The following is a 13,806-nucleotide window of genomic DNA, read 5'->3' as shown; positions in this document are numbered from 1 at the left end:
TTCAGACCTTCTTGCAGCTGAACACCTCCGCTCCAGCTGTTGATGGTGTATAGTCGGGCTTTCGAGCCTTTTCTTCCCAGATTTTTACAAAATATGGATGGACATTCAGACCTTGTTTCAGCCGTAAACCTCCGCTCCCTCTTTTGATCATACATTGTCGGGCATTCGCACCTTTTCTTACCCGCTTTTTACAAACCATGGTCGGACTTTCACACCTTTTAGTAGCGGAACAACTCTGCTCCCGCTATTGATTGTGTACAATCGGGTATTTTAACCTTTTCAACCACAGTGAAGTGTCAAAGCCCAAACATGTAACATTCAACAGGACACTTACACAACACATTCAAATCAAACAGTCAGACAACATACAAGAACATATACCCCAGCCGGCATTGCTCCCTGCCTATTTTCGTACAGCACACTATGTGTGCGCACACCTTTATTCACAAACTCTTCAACTTATACTCTTTTACCAAAGCTGCTACAGCTCGATTGGCCGAATACCCTTAGATCCTATTTCGGTGAATTTGACATCTGCCTTACATGTAACAGATTAGCGGTTTAGCAGTTTTAATTTAGTTTGAGTGAAGGAATTCATTTTATAGCAAAATCCGAAATCGTGAAGAACTCATGAAAGTAAGCTTATTCTCGGATTCCTGAAACTTTAGATTTGCTCTTTCTTTTACTGCAAAGTACAACGTTGTTTTTTTTTTGTTTAAATCTTTCTAGACATGGTAAATATGAAGGACAAAGCAGTTTTAACATAGTTTGAGTGAAGGAATTCATTTTATAGATAAAATCCCAAGAGTCTGCTGAGAAAAGAGAGTGAATGCGAAGTAGACTTTAACACGGCTCTGGGAGCGAGCCGAGTGTGGGCTAACCGGGAGAATTGCTTGAAAGAAACGCGACACCGAATGAGCGGATAGAACAAAGCCTCAATACGGTGTTCCCGTGGTGTTTTTGTTGCTGCCTTGTCGATTGCACAGGGGCAAGCGTTTCAACCAAGCAACGCTCACCATGGGGAAGGTGGCTATGGCAACTAGCCTGATGCCCTGCTCCCGCAGTGACGGATAATCGTACTCTGGTTTCTCTTCATAACATACAAGTCTTTCGCCTTTTACTAAAGACTTTCGTGGAGAGCAGCACTAGTGAGTTGTTTCTATTTTTGGCAGGCTTTACCTTTGCGGGTGAAGCCCTTTCTGTCTGTGCAAAAGAAATCTTGTTACTGTGCAGAGTGACTTCTCTGAGTAGAGTCGCCTTACTTGTTGCGACTGTGCCGATGTTCGAAGCTGGAGTGCAAAGATGTTGCTTGAATGGTGCTCGCTGGAGCGTGCGGTAGTGTAAAGTTATACCATTTAAAAGGGCTGAAGAGTGCTCAGTGCAGCGGGTGGGCGGAGGTGCGGAATGCGAAGTAGACTTTCACACCTTCTTTTAGCCGAACAACTCCGCTCCCGCTATTGATTGTGTAGAGTCGGGTATTTTAACCTTTTCTTACCCGCGTTTTACCAACTATGGTCGGACATTCACAACTTCTTACAGCGGAACACCTCCGCTCCCTCTTTTGATGGTGTATGTTCTGGCATTCGAACCTTTTCTTACCCACTCTTTACAAACTATGCTCGGACATTCACACCTTGCAGCGAAACACCTCCGCTCCCTCTTTTGATTGTGTATGTTCGGGCATTCGAACCTTTTCTTACCCGCCTTTTACAAACTATGGTCGGACATTCAAACCTTCTTGTGGCCGAACAGATCCACTTCTGCTTTTTATGATGTATAGTTGGGCATTCACACCTTTTCTTACCCATTTTTCAGTAATTATTGGTGGACATTCAGACCTTCTTGCAGCTGAACACCTCTGCTCCCGCTTTTGATGGTGTATAGTCGGGCTTTCGAGGCTTTTCTTCAACGGTGTTTACAAATTATGGTTGGAAATTCAGACCTTGCAGCCGAACACCTCCGCTCCCTCTTTTGATCATACATTGTCGGGCATTCGCACCTTGTCTTACCCGCGTTTTACAAACCATGGTCGGACTTTCACACCTTCTTGTAGCCGAACAACTCCGCTCCCGCTATTGATTGTGTACAGTCGGGTATTTTAACCTTTTCTTACCCGCTTTTTACCAATTATGGTCGGACATTCACACCATCTTACAGCGGAACACCTCCGCTCCCTCTTTTGATGGTGTATGTTCGGGCATTCAAACTTTTTCTTACCCACTTTTTACAAACTATGGTCGGACATTCAAACCTTCTTGTAGCAGAACACATCCACTTCTTCTTTTGATGATGTATGGTTGGGCATTCGCACCTTTTCTTACCCATTTTTCAGGAATTATGGGTGGACATTCACACCTACTTGCAGTCGAACAGCTCTGCTCCCACTTTTGATTATGTTTGGTTGGATATTCGAAACTTTTCTTAACTGCTTTTTACAAACTTTGGTCGGACATTCACACCTTCTTGCAGCCGAACACCTCCGCTTCCGCTTTTGATGGTATATATTCGGGCATTCGAACCTTTTCTTACCCGCTTTTTACCAACTATGGTCGGACATTCACACCGTCTTTCAGCGGAACACCTCCGCTCCCTCTTTTGATGGTATATATTCGGGCATTCGAACCTTTTCTTACCCGCTTTTTACCAACTATGGTCGGCTATTCACACCGTCTTTCAGCGGAACACCTCCGCTCCCTCTTTTGATGGTGTATGTTCGGGCATTTGCACCTTTTCTTACCTGCTTTTTACAAACTTTGGTCGGACGTTCACACCTTCTTGCAGCCGAACACCTCCGCTTCCGCTTTTGATGGTATATATTCGGGCATTCGAACCTTTTCTTACCCGCTTTTTACCAACTATGGTCGGACATTCGCACCATCTTACAGCCGAACACCTCTTCTCCCGCTTTTGATGATGAATGGTCCGGCATTCTTACCTTTTCTAACACATTTTTCAGCAATTATTGTCGATCATTCACACCTTTCTCATCAGCTTTTTGCAAATTATGATCTGACATTCACACCTACTTGCAGCCGAACACCTCGGCTTCCGCTTTTGATGGTGTATATTTTGGCATTCGAACCTTTTCTTGCCCGCTTTTTACAAACCATGGTAGGACTTTCACACCTTCTTTTAGCCGAACAACTCCGCTCCCGCTATTGATTGTGTAGAGTCGGGTATTTTAACCTTTTCTTACCCGCTTTTTACCAACTATGGTCGGACATTCACACCTTCAACATGCCCTTCTATGTCCACAATTTTGGCGTCACGAACAGGATCCCTCGACTGGTGTCTCTGGACCGGACCGCAGTGCATGGCCAGCCTGGACTGAAGTAGCTGTTCCAGCCTCATACCTCCAAGGCCTTTTCTGAGAGAGAGGACTGGCAGGTCCTTTTCCTGAATACCAGCGCTGGGATCATTTTTTAAATATGATAGTCTGAGATGATAGGACTGCTTTTTAGTTTTTATTTGAATAAAAGAGGGTTTCCCAGTTGTGTCATTAGTGAGACAGAGATTTCATGGGTAAGGGAAACTTTTGAAGCAGTCCGAAGAAGTGTGAAGTACTCCGAAGAAGTGTGAGTACAGATTAAGGTCCTCATTGGAGACGTCCTTTGAGTGAAGGAATATATTTCCCCATTCCAAGTCTGAGAATGGGAAACAGTAGGTCTCAGACTTTTGACCCTACCGGGGGACCTAAGCATGTTGAAATGAAAAAGAAATATGGTCCAGAGGTTTTCCACCTGAAGGTTCTTTTAGTATGTTAGAAATAAGAAAATTAGAAGAAAAGTTTTGCAAATATGAGAAAGAGATGAAGCAAAAAAAAAAGAAAATTAAGTTTAAATAAGAAGTAAGAAAGGTATAGAATGTTGGAAAAAATAAAGTGTATTAAGAGAAAGAAAGGAAAATGTTAAACGAATGCCATGACGGAATGATGATAATAATTTAGTATGTGGACGAAAAGATAATTCAGCTCTGATTAAGACTGAATCTTCTTTTAAACCATCACCATATTCCACTGATAACACTTTTTCTCCTTCTGCACCTCTTTACCCCACCCTGAGCGCTCTCGCTGTGCCGGATCCAGACCTGGACTCCTGCCCTCCACGACGCCTGCAACAACAACAGCCAGCACTGCCACAAGCCTCTGGCTCTCGGGAAGAAGGGACTTCTTCCATCCTCCCTCGGGAAGAAATTCCATCATTCTCACAACATCAGTTACATAGGTCTGATGATGAGGAAAAGGAAGACGTTTGGTTCTCCAGCGTACCTGCCCAAGAACTTTTAACGCAAGTGACAAAAATCCTTTACCCACAATCTGGACTTCAGAGATCTAAACGTGAGAAAAAACAAAACCAGATTCAAACCATGCCTATGGTTAAAGTTGCAGTTCCCACTGGACCATTACTGGTTTATCGACCCTGGACTGAGACTGACATCATGGAAGCATAACAATGCTTACCAGATCCAGAGATTTCTGGACCCCATTTTGCTGACGAGTTGCGAGATTTCTGCGCACAATTCTGCCCGACCGGGGTTGAATTGCGTCGCATATTGGCAAAAAAGTTCAAACTGACCGACCTCTGCAAAATAGAGGCCAGTATGCTACAACTGGATTTGCGACCTACCAACAGTGAACGAGGACATAATGATAATGCTCAATATGAAGCAGCCATCCAAACACTGTGTCAAGCCATCACCACTCAATTTCCAACCAAAATCAATATGTCCCACATTTACACCTGCAAACAGAAACCCGGTGAAGGGACTGATGATTTTGTACACCGCATCCTTGAGGAAGTCAGCAAGCACAGCGGTCATCAGAGACCAAGGGATTTGGGTAATGAATCAGGACCATGGGAGAGTATTGCATGCAATGCAATAATTAAAGGCCTCATGCCAGATGTTGCCACTGAAGTAAAGAACATTTAAGTGGGATGGTGTGAGGGTCCTCGTTTGGCTGACGTTCGCCGATATGCTCGCCATGCTGAGAGCCAAGTTGAGACGCGTAAGATATAGGACAAGTGTGAAAAGGAGCTGCATTTGGCAGCCATGACCATGTATTACGCAGTTGGTTTAAACAGAGGACGAGGCCGAAGTCGAAGACGTGGACGTGTGGGAGAGGAGGTCGAAATGGGCCACGCCAGAGCTATGATCCGAATATTTGTTTTTACTGTGGCTGTGTCCACAGCTGAAAAGTGATGAAATTGGGCAAAAGGCTGACTGAGGGTGGGAGGCAGGTTCTGGACGTCACGTGGCAGCGGAGCCTCCACTAATGGGTGATAGCACAAACACACTCACACATTTTTCCTGCTCTGTGTAGTGAAGAAACGCTTGCCGACTGTGATTCACGTCGTAAAGTTTTGCATGCTATTTCCGTCCTAGAGCAAAGATATTTCTCTCAGAATATAGGAACTTATGTTCATCAGTAGTGACGTCAGGGGAGTTTGATTGTCCTCCAAAGTTAAGTGGAAACCACGTTTACTCTATGTCTGCATCAGGCCAGGTTGTGAAGGAGAAAATGACATCGCCCATTGCGTGTGTCACTCCAGATGGGCTCTCCTTCAAACACTCATTTTTGTTATCAGAGTTGTGTCCCATTAACCTGATGGGCTGTGATCTCATGTGTAAATTAGGCATTATTTTAACTTCTACACCAGAGGGTGTTAACGTTATGTTACAGCCTGACAAAGTTTTCACAGCAGTGCAGTTTGATTCATCTGCACTTACATATGCTTATGAGTGGAAACTTCCCAGCTCTCCTTTTTCACAACAACTAGTGGAAGAAGCAAAAGCGTTAGTTTCACCCCTTTCTGATTTCATGCAACCTGCTGATTTGCACTGCACATCACACATATCTTTGGGGCCTGACAATGACTATGAGAAGAAGTGAAAAAATATGTGCGCCTACTTTATTGACTCCAGAGCACTTCGATTTTTTTAATGTTTGTGGTACTCGCCCTCACATTTCCTTGGCCAAACGTACACACTGGCAGTGACAAGGTGTGGGAGAGTTTGTTGCTACATGTCAGAAAGAAATGGAGTGGACTGTTTCACCTGCTGATCCAAATTTGATGTGTTCATCAGGTTTTTGCAAATTATGATCTGACATTCACACATGCTTTTGATGATGTATGGTTGGGCATTCGCACCTTTTTTTACCCATTTTTCAGGAATTATGGGTGGACATTCACACCTTCTTGCAGCTGAACACCTCCTCTCCCGCATATGATCATGTGCGGTTTGATATTCGAAAATTTTCTTTCTTGTTTTCTAGCAATTATTGATGGACATTCAGACCTTCTTGCAGCTGAACCCCTCTGCTCCCGCTTTTGATGTTGCATAGTCGGGCTTTCGAGCCTTTTCTTCCCCGGTTATTACAAATTATGGTTGGACATTCAGACCTTCTTTTAGCCGAAAACCTCCGCTCCCTCTTTTGATCATACATTGTCGGGCATTCGCACCTTTTCTTACCCGCTATTTACAAAAAATGGTCGGCCATTCACACCTTCTTGTAGCCGAACACATTCGCTCCCGCTATTGATTGTGTACAGTCGGGTATTTTAACAAACTACGGTCGGACATTCACACCTTCTTATGGCGGAACACCTCCGCTCCCTCTTTTGATGGTGTATGTTCGGGCATTCGAACCTTTTCTTACCCGCTTTTTACAAACTATGCTCGGACATTCAAACCTTCTTGTAGCCTAACACATCCAGTCCTGCTTTTGATGATGTATGGTTGTGCATTCGCACCTTTTTTTTTACCCATTTTTGAGGAATTATGGGTGGACATTCACACCTTCTTGCAGCTGAAAACCTCCTCTCCCACTTATGATCATGTGCGGTTGGATATTCGAAATTTTTTTTTCATGTTTTCTAGCAATTATTGATGGACAATCAGACCTTCTTGCAGCTGAACACCTCCGCTCCCGCTTTTAATGGTGTATAGTTGGGCTTCCGAGCCTTTTCTTCCCCGGTTTTTACAAATTATGGTTGGACATTTAGACCTTCTTGCAGCCGAAAACCTCTGTTCCCTCTTTTGATCATACATTGTCGGGCATTCGCACCTTTTCTTACCCGCTTTTTACCAATTATGGTCGGATATTCACACCTTCTTACAGCGGAAAACCTCCGCTCCCTTTTTTGATCATTTATGGTCTGGCAATACTACCTTTTCGTACCCGTTTTTGAGTAATTATGGCTGGACATTCACAGCTTCTTGCAGCCGAACACCTCTTCTCCCGCTTTTGATGATGAATGGTCCGGCATTCTTACCTTTCCTAACACATTTTTCAGCAATTATTGTCGGTCATTCACACCTTTCTCATCAGCTTTTTGCAAATTATGATCTGACATTCACACCTACTTGCAGCCGAACACCTCGGCTTCCGCTTTTGATGGTGTATATTTTGGCATTCGAACTTTTCTTACCCGCTTTTTACCAACTATGGTCGGACATTCACACCTTACAGCGGAACACCTCCGCTCCCTCTTTTGATGGTGTATGTTCTAGCATTCGAACCTTTTCTTACCCACTTTTTACAAACTATGCTCGGACATTCACACCTTCTTGCAGCGAAACACGTCCGCTCCCTCTTTTGATTGTGTATGTACGGGCATTCAAACCTTTTCTTACCCGCCTTTTACAAACTATGGTCGGACATTCAAACCTTCTTGTGGCCGAACACATCCACTTCTGCTTTTGATGATGTATAGTTGGGCATTCACACCTTTTCTTACCCATTTTTCAGTAATTATTGGTGGACTTTCACATCTTCTTGTAGCCGAACAACTCCGCTTCCGCTATTGATTGTGTACAGTCGGGTTTTTTAACCTTTTCTTACCCGCTTTTTACCAACTATGGTCGGACATTCGCAGCATCTTACAGCGGAACACCTCCGCTCCCTCTTTTGATGGTGTATGTTCGGGCATTCGAACATTTTCTTACCCACTTTTTACAAACTTTGGTCGGACATTCAAACCTTCTTGTAGCAGAACACATCCACTTCTTATTTTGATGATGTATGGTTGGGCATTCGCACCTTTTCTTACCCATTTTTCAGGAATTATGGGTGGACATTCACACCTACTTGCAGTCGAACAGCTCTGCTCCCACTTTTGATTATGTTTGGTTGGATATTCAAACCTTTTCTTAACTGCTTTTTACAAACTTTGGTCGGACGTTCACAACTTCTTACAGCCGAACACCTCCGCTTCCGCTTTTGATGGTATATATTCGGGCATTCGAACCTTTTCTTACCCGCTTTTTACCAACTATGGTCGGACATTCACACCGTCTTTCAGCGGAACACCTCCGCTCCCTCTTTTGATGGTGTATGTTCGGGCATTCGCACCTTTTCTTACCCGCTTTTTACAAACTATGGTCGTACATTCAAACCTTCTTGTAGCCGAAAACCTCCACTCCCTCTTTTGATCATACTTTGTCGGGCATTCGCACCTTTTCTTACCCGCTTTTTACAAACTATGCTCGGACAATCAAACCTTCTTGTAGCCAAACACATCCACTCCTGCTTTTGTTGATGTATGGTTGGGCATTCGAACCTACTTGTTGCCCGCTTTTCATTAATTATGGGTGGACATTCACACCTTGTCGCAGCCAAACACCTCCGCTCCCTGTTTTGATCATGTATGGTTGGACATTCGCACCTTTTCTCACCCGCTTTTTGCAAACTATGGTCGGCCATTCACAGCTTCCTCTCCACCATACTTGTATGGTGGGATATTCACACCCACTTGCATCCGAAGACCTCCGCCCCCACTTTTGTTGATATTTAGTCGGTCATTCACACCTTACCCGTTTTCTTGCCGCCAAACACCTCTGATCTCGCTTTTGATGATGTAAGATTGGGCATTCAGACCTTTCTTTTCCTGCTTTTCACCAACTATATATATAACATTCACACCTTCTTGCAGCCGAACACTTCCGCTCCACCTTTTAGGTATCTATCACACCTTTTTTTTCACCGCATTTTATAGATTATGGTTGGAAATTCTCAACCACTCATCCAAAGACCTCTCCTCCCGCTTTTGTTAATATATTTGAACTTTAGTCAGACATTCACACCTACTTGCAGCCGAACACCACCTCTCTAGCTTTTGAGGATGTATGGTCCGGCATTCTTACCGTTTCTAACACATTTTTCAGCAATTATGGTAGGACATTCACACCCTGTTAAAGTTGCAGAGAGAGCAACCTGGATTCATGCCAGTCACTGTAAGAAGGTACCAGAACCAGTAGATGACTTCCACCCTGAAATACATCAGCCTAACCAACACGCCCGGAAGGACAAAGATAAGAGTCAGCAGTAAAAGCTGTACTCCAACGGTGTGTTAAGTGCTAGTAACCTCTGACACCGAAGATTGAAACATCCTTACTGAGACCAGCGATGAAGATGATCATACACATGCTGTGAACCATGGAAGAAACTGTTTGTTGTTTGTATTTTCTTATTTGTAACCAGCATGTGCACATTTTATCTTGATTTCACAGGAAGCAATAATACAGGGCTGCTGTATTTTCCCACGACCCGAGAGACCACCAGACGCCCGAAGCCACACAGCCCCCCCCAGCACACACCCAACCGCCCAGAGCGACGGGACAGCAACCCACCACCACCACTATGTGATCAAGCTAATCAGAAGGGACCAGAGAGAATTAAATTCAGCCAATTGATGTTTTGAGGAAGCAGACATTGTTTCCATGCTAATATAATCTAAAAGAAAATTTCTAAACTGGTTAATACACAGATTGTTCTTCGCTTTCCAGTTCATGAGAATAGTTTTCTTTGCTATACATAACACTGTGAGGATCATGTGTGCTAAGCTAAATTCCACATTGATGTTGTCTAAGTCACCCAGTATGCACAGTGTGGGGCATGCAGGAATGCTACACTTTAGTCATGTTGATAGGTCCGCACAGACTTCAAGCCAGAACCTCTGGACAGGCGCACAAAACCACAAAGCGTGTGCATAATCATCAGGTGTGTTATCTGTGCAATGTGAGCAGATGTTTGAGTGTGTTAGACCCATCCTGAACATCCTTTGTCCTGTATAGTGTGTTCTATGAAGAATTTTGTATTGTATGAGCTCTAAATTAGGATTTTGAGTCATTCTGAAGGTGTTCAAACATATATGTGGCCAGAAGCTATGACTAGAACTGATGGATAAATGTGCCTCCCATTTTGAGGACGGTAGAGACATTGTGTCATCTATCTTAGACAATAATTTATATATTTTTGATAGTAGTTTTGGGGTGCAGATGCTTAGAAATTCTACTACCCTAATCGGGAGTTGTAAGTCTGGTTGGTGGAGGATATATTTCTTTGTTATTATAGACTTAAGTTGTTGATATTCTAGGAATTTATTGCTGCCTATCTCATGTTGTGATATGAGCTCATCAAATGAAATAAAATGTCCATTTTGGATTATATGTTCCAGATGTTTGATTCCTTTGATCTTCCACAGAGTAAAGTTTAGCATTTTTTTGTTTTGCAGGATGTCAGGATTGTTCCAGATGGGTGTAAGCTTACACGGGACAAGTGAAGACTTTGTTATTTTAAGAAATTCCCACCAGGCTGTCAGAGAGGTGCTGATGTTAATGCTTTTGAAACATTTGTGATTTTTTACGTTTTGACTAATAAGTGGCAGGTCAGAGATTTCCAGATTATCACACAATGCTTGTTCTATATTTATCCATGGTTCATCTATTGGGCTAGGTTTAAACCATTTTGATATATACTGTAACCTATTGGCTAAGGAATAGTGCTGAAAATTAGGTAAATCTAATCCACCACTGTCCTTGGTCTTCTGTAGGGTTTTTAAACTAATACGTGGTGGTTTGTTTTTCCACAGAAATTTGGAGATGCATGAACCTAGTGACTTAAACCAAGTAGCAGATGGTTTTATGGGGATCATTGAGAACAAATAGTTAACTTTTGGTAGTATCATCATTTTAATGGTTGTAACTCTCCCCATAAGTGATATAGGTAAGGACTTCAAACGAGAGAGATCGTCCTCTACTGTCTTTAATAATTGCACATAATTTAGCTTTGTTAGCTCTGAGAGCCTGGAGGAAATGTTTATGCCTAAATATCTAATATTTCCTCACTGTAAAGTGATCGCAGGTATATTCTGGTCCCTATAGTTAATGGGCAGAACTGTGGTCTTAGACCAATTGATAGAGTAGTCAGAAAGTGCTGAGAATTTATTTATGAGTGTGATCGTGTGAGTGAGAGATGTCTGTGAGTTCTGAAGGAAAAGTAATACATCATCAGCATAAAGACTTATTTTATGCTCAATATTTTGGGGTTGGATGCCTTTAATATTTCTATCTTGTCTGATAGCAGCTGCTAAAGGTTCGATGAAAATAGCAAAAAGTGAGGGCGAAAGTGGGCAACCCTGTCTTGTACCTCTCTGCAGACTGAAGCTTGGAGAAGTTTGATCATTTGTCCTGACACTTGCACTTGGGGAGTCAGTTATTTTCTTTTGAGGAGATAAGAGGCTTTAATAATAATATCTTGCAAGAGAGAACAGCACAGTACAGAATACAGAGTTGCTCTGACCACTGAAGCAAAAACACACAGTTATATTGCCCGCTCATCACGTCATCTGTTTTTGGGTATAGTTGATTGTTCTTCTAACTTTCCTCCCCAACCATTAGTTGAGGTTACCCAGACACACTCGTAAATACCAGCCTAACCCTGTCCCCCCTAAAGTGCAGCTATCTCATATTAACAAGCCCACCATTGTAAAGAGGAATTTAAGAAAACAGGGCAGGGTGGTACCTTGCAGCTCAGTCATTTGCAGGTTATACACAGTAACACTCAATACAATGCATATAAGAATTATTTTCCATTACATTCCTCCCTTTTGATTATAATAATACCATTATATTAATCAACCCAAAAGAAACAAGGAAAATAATAACTTTATCTGTAAAACATCAGCCTGCATTTGCACACAACGTGAGTTTAAAATGCAGGCATCATAGTGATAAAGGGTCCAAAGATAAACAATCAAAACATGAACAATTAAATATGATTATCTTCATCCCTCTCTAAGTCAGCGTCACTAGAGGAAAAATTTTGAAAGCAAGAAAGTTATTTGAGTCATTTGGTCTTTTTCACACTGTTGTTTAGATGGACTACATAAAAGGATGTCATCCACATACTGCAAAAGAGCAGAGCCTGTGGTTGATTGAAGTTAATCCAGACTAGCTTTGAGGGCAGCATTGTAAATAGTGGGACTTTCACAGTACCCCTGTCATAAAGGGGTAAAAGTCCAAGATCTCTGTTCAAACTAAAAAGCAAACCAAAATGGGCTATCAGGGTGCACTGGCGACAAGTCAACCACTGAGAAAAACTGTGCATCTGATGTAATTTGAGACAAAATAGTGTGTGGGTTGGGCACAGTAGGAGCATGTGGCTGAACTGCAGCATTCACCGCTTGGAGGTCCTGTACAAAACACCATTCATCTGGCTGGCCAGCATCTTTAATCTTTTTAACAGGAAACAATGGAGTAAGCACAGGTGAATTTTCAAAAGGAACAATAACGCCTGTTTTCTGAAAAGATTGAAAAACAGGTTTAATCCCTTTAATTGCTTCAGGCTTAAAAGGGTATTGTTTTTTACATGGACAAAAGTCTGATTTAGGGGTGACAATTACTGGTTCACAGCCTTTTATCAACCCCACATCATATTTGCTCTTAGCCCAAAGATCATTGGGCACTTCAGCCAACATGGGTATCGAAGACAAATCTGTTTCAGATAAAAAACATGCTTCAAAATGTGATTCTGTGGTAGGAATTAAGTCCACAGTTCTTTGACAATGCATTGTACTCAAAAATGTTTTTTTGTATGCTGACAATCGTTCAGAAAACATCAAATTTGGATCAGCAGGTGAAACAGTCCACTCCATTTCTATCTGACATGTAGCAACAAACTCTCCCACACCTTGTCACTGCCAGTGTGTACGTTTGGCCAAGGAAATGTGAGGGCGAGTACCACAAACATTAAAAAAATCGAAGTGCTCTGGAGTGAGCGACACAGCCAATAAAGTAGGCGCACATATTTTTTCACTTCTTCTCATAGTCATTGTCAGGCCCCAAAGAAATGTGTGATGTGCAGTGCAAATCAGTAGGTTGCATGAAATCAGAAAGGGGTGAAACTAACGCTTTTGCTTCTTCCACTAGTTGTTGTGAAAAAGGAGAGCTGGGAAGTTTCCACTCATAAGCATATGTAAGTGCCGATGAATCAAACTGCACTGCTGTGAAAACTTTGTCAGGCTGTAACATAACCTTAACACCCTCTGGTGTAGAAGTTAAAATAATGCCTAATTTACACATGAGATCACAGCCCATCAGGTTAATGGGACACAACTCTGATAACAAAAATGAGTGTTTGAAGGAGAGCTCATCGGGAGTGACAACACGCAATGGGCATTGTCATTTTCTCCTTCACAACCTGGCCTGATGCAGACATACAGTAAACGTGGTTTCCACTTAACTTTGGAGGACAATCAAACTCCCCTGACGTCACTACTGATGAACATAATTTCCTATATTCTGAGATATATATATCTTTGCTCTAGGACGGAAATAGCATGCAAAACTTTACTACGTGAATCACAGTCGGCAAGCGTTGCTTCACTACACAGAGCAGGAAAAATGTGTGAGTGTGTTTGTGCTATCACCCATTAGTGGAGGCTCCGCTGCCGCGTGACGTCCAGAACCTGCCTCCCACCCTCAGTCAGCCTTTTGCCCAAATTCATCACTTTTTAGCTGTGGACA

The 13,806-nt window shown here is 42.6% G+C and overlaps 1 non-coding gene across 1 annotated transcript; it reads left to right on the top strand.

Moving 5' to 3' along the window:
• Positions 1 to 1,076: 1,076 nt before the first annotated feature.
• On the top strand, positions 1,077 to 1,190 carry LOC140275767 (U5 spliceosomal RNA). The gene has a single exon (XR_011908484.1). It is a non-coding gene; the product is annotated as a U5 spliceosomal RNA (small nuclear RNA).
• Positions 1,191 to 13,806: the final 12,616 nt, after the last annotated feature.

This window comes from Leuresthes tenuis, unplaced genomic scaffold (genome assembly GCF_036924035.1).
Source record: "Leuresthes tenuis unplaced genomic scaffold, fLeuTen1.0.hap1 SCAF_18, whole genome shotgun sequence".
In the NCBI taxonomy this organism is placed as follows: domain Eukaryota; kingdom Metazoa; phylum Chordata; class Actinopteri; order Atheriniformes; family Atherinopsidae; genus Leuresthes; species Leuresthes tenuis.
Note: the sequence above shows the minus strand (reverse complement) of the source record. Positions and strands in the feature narration are given on the sequence as shown.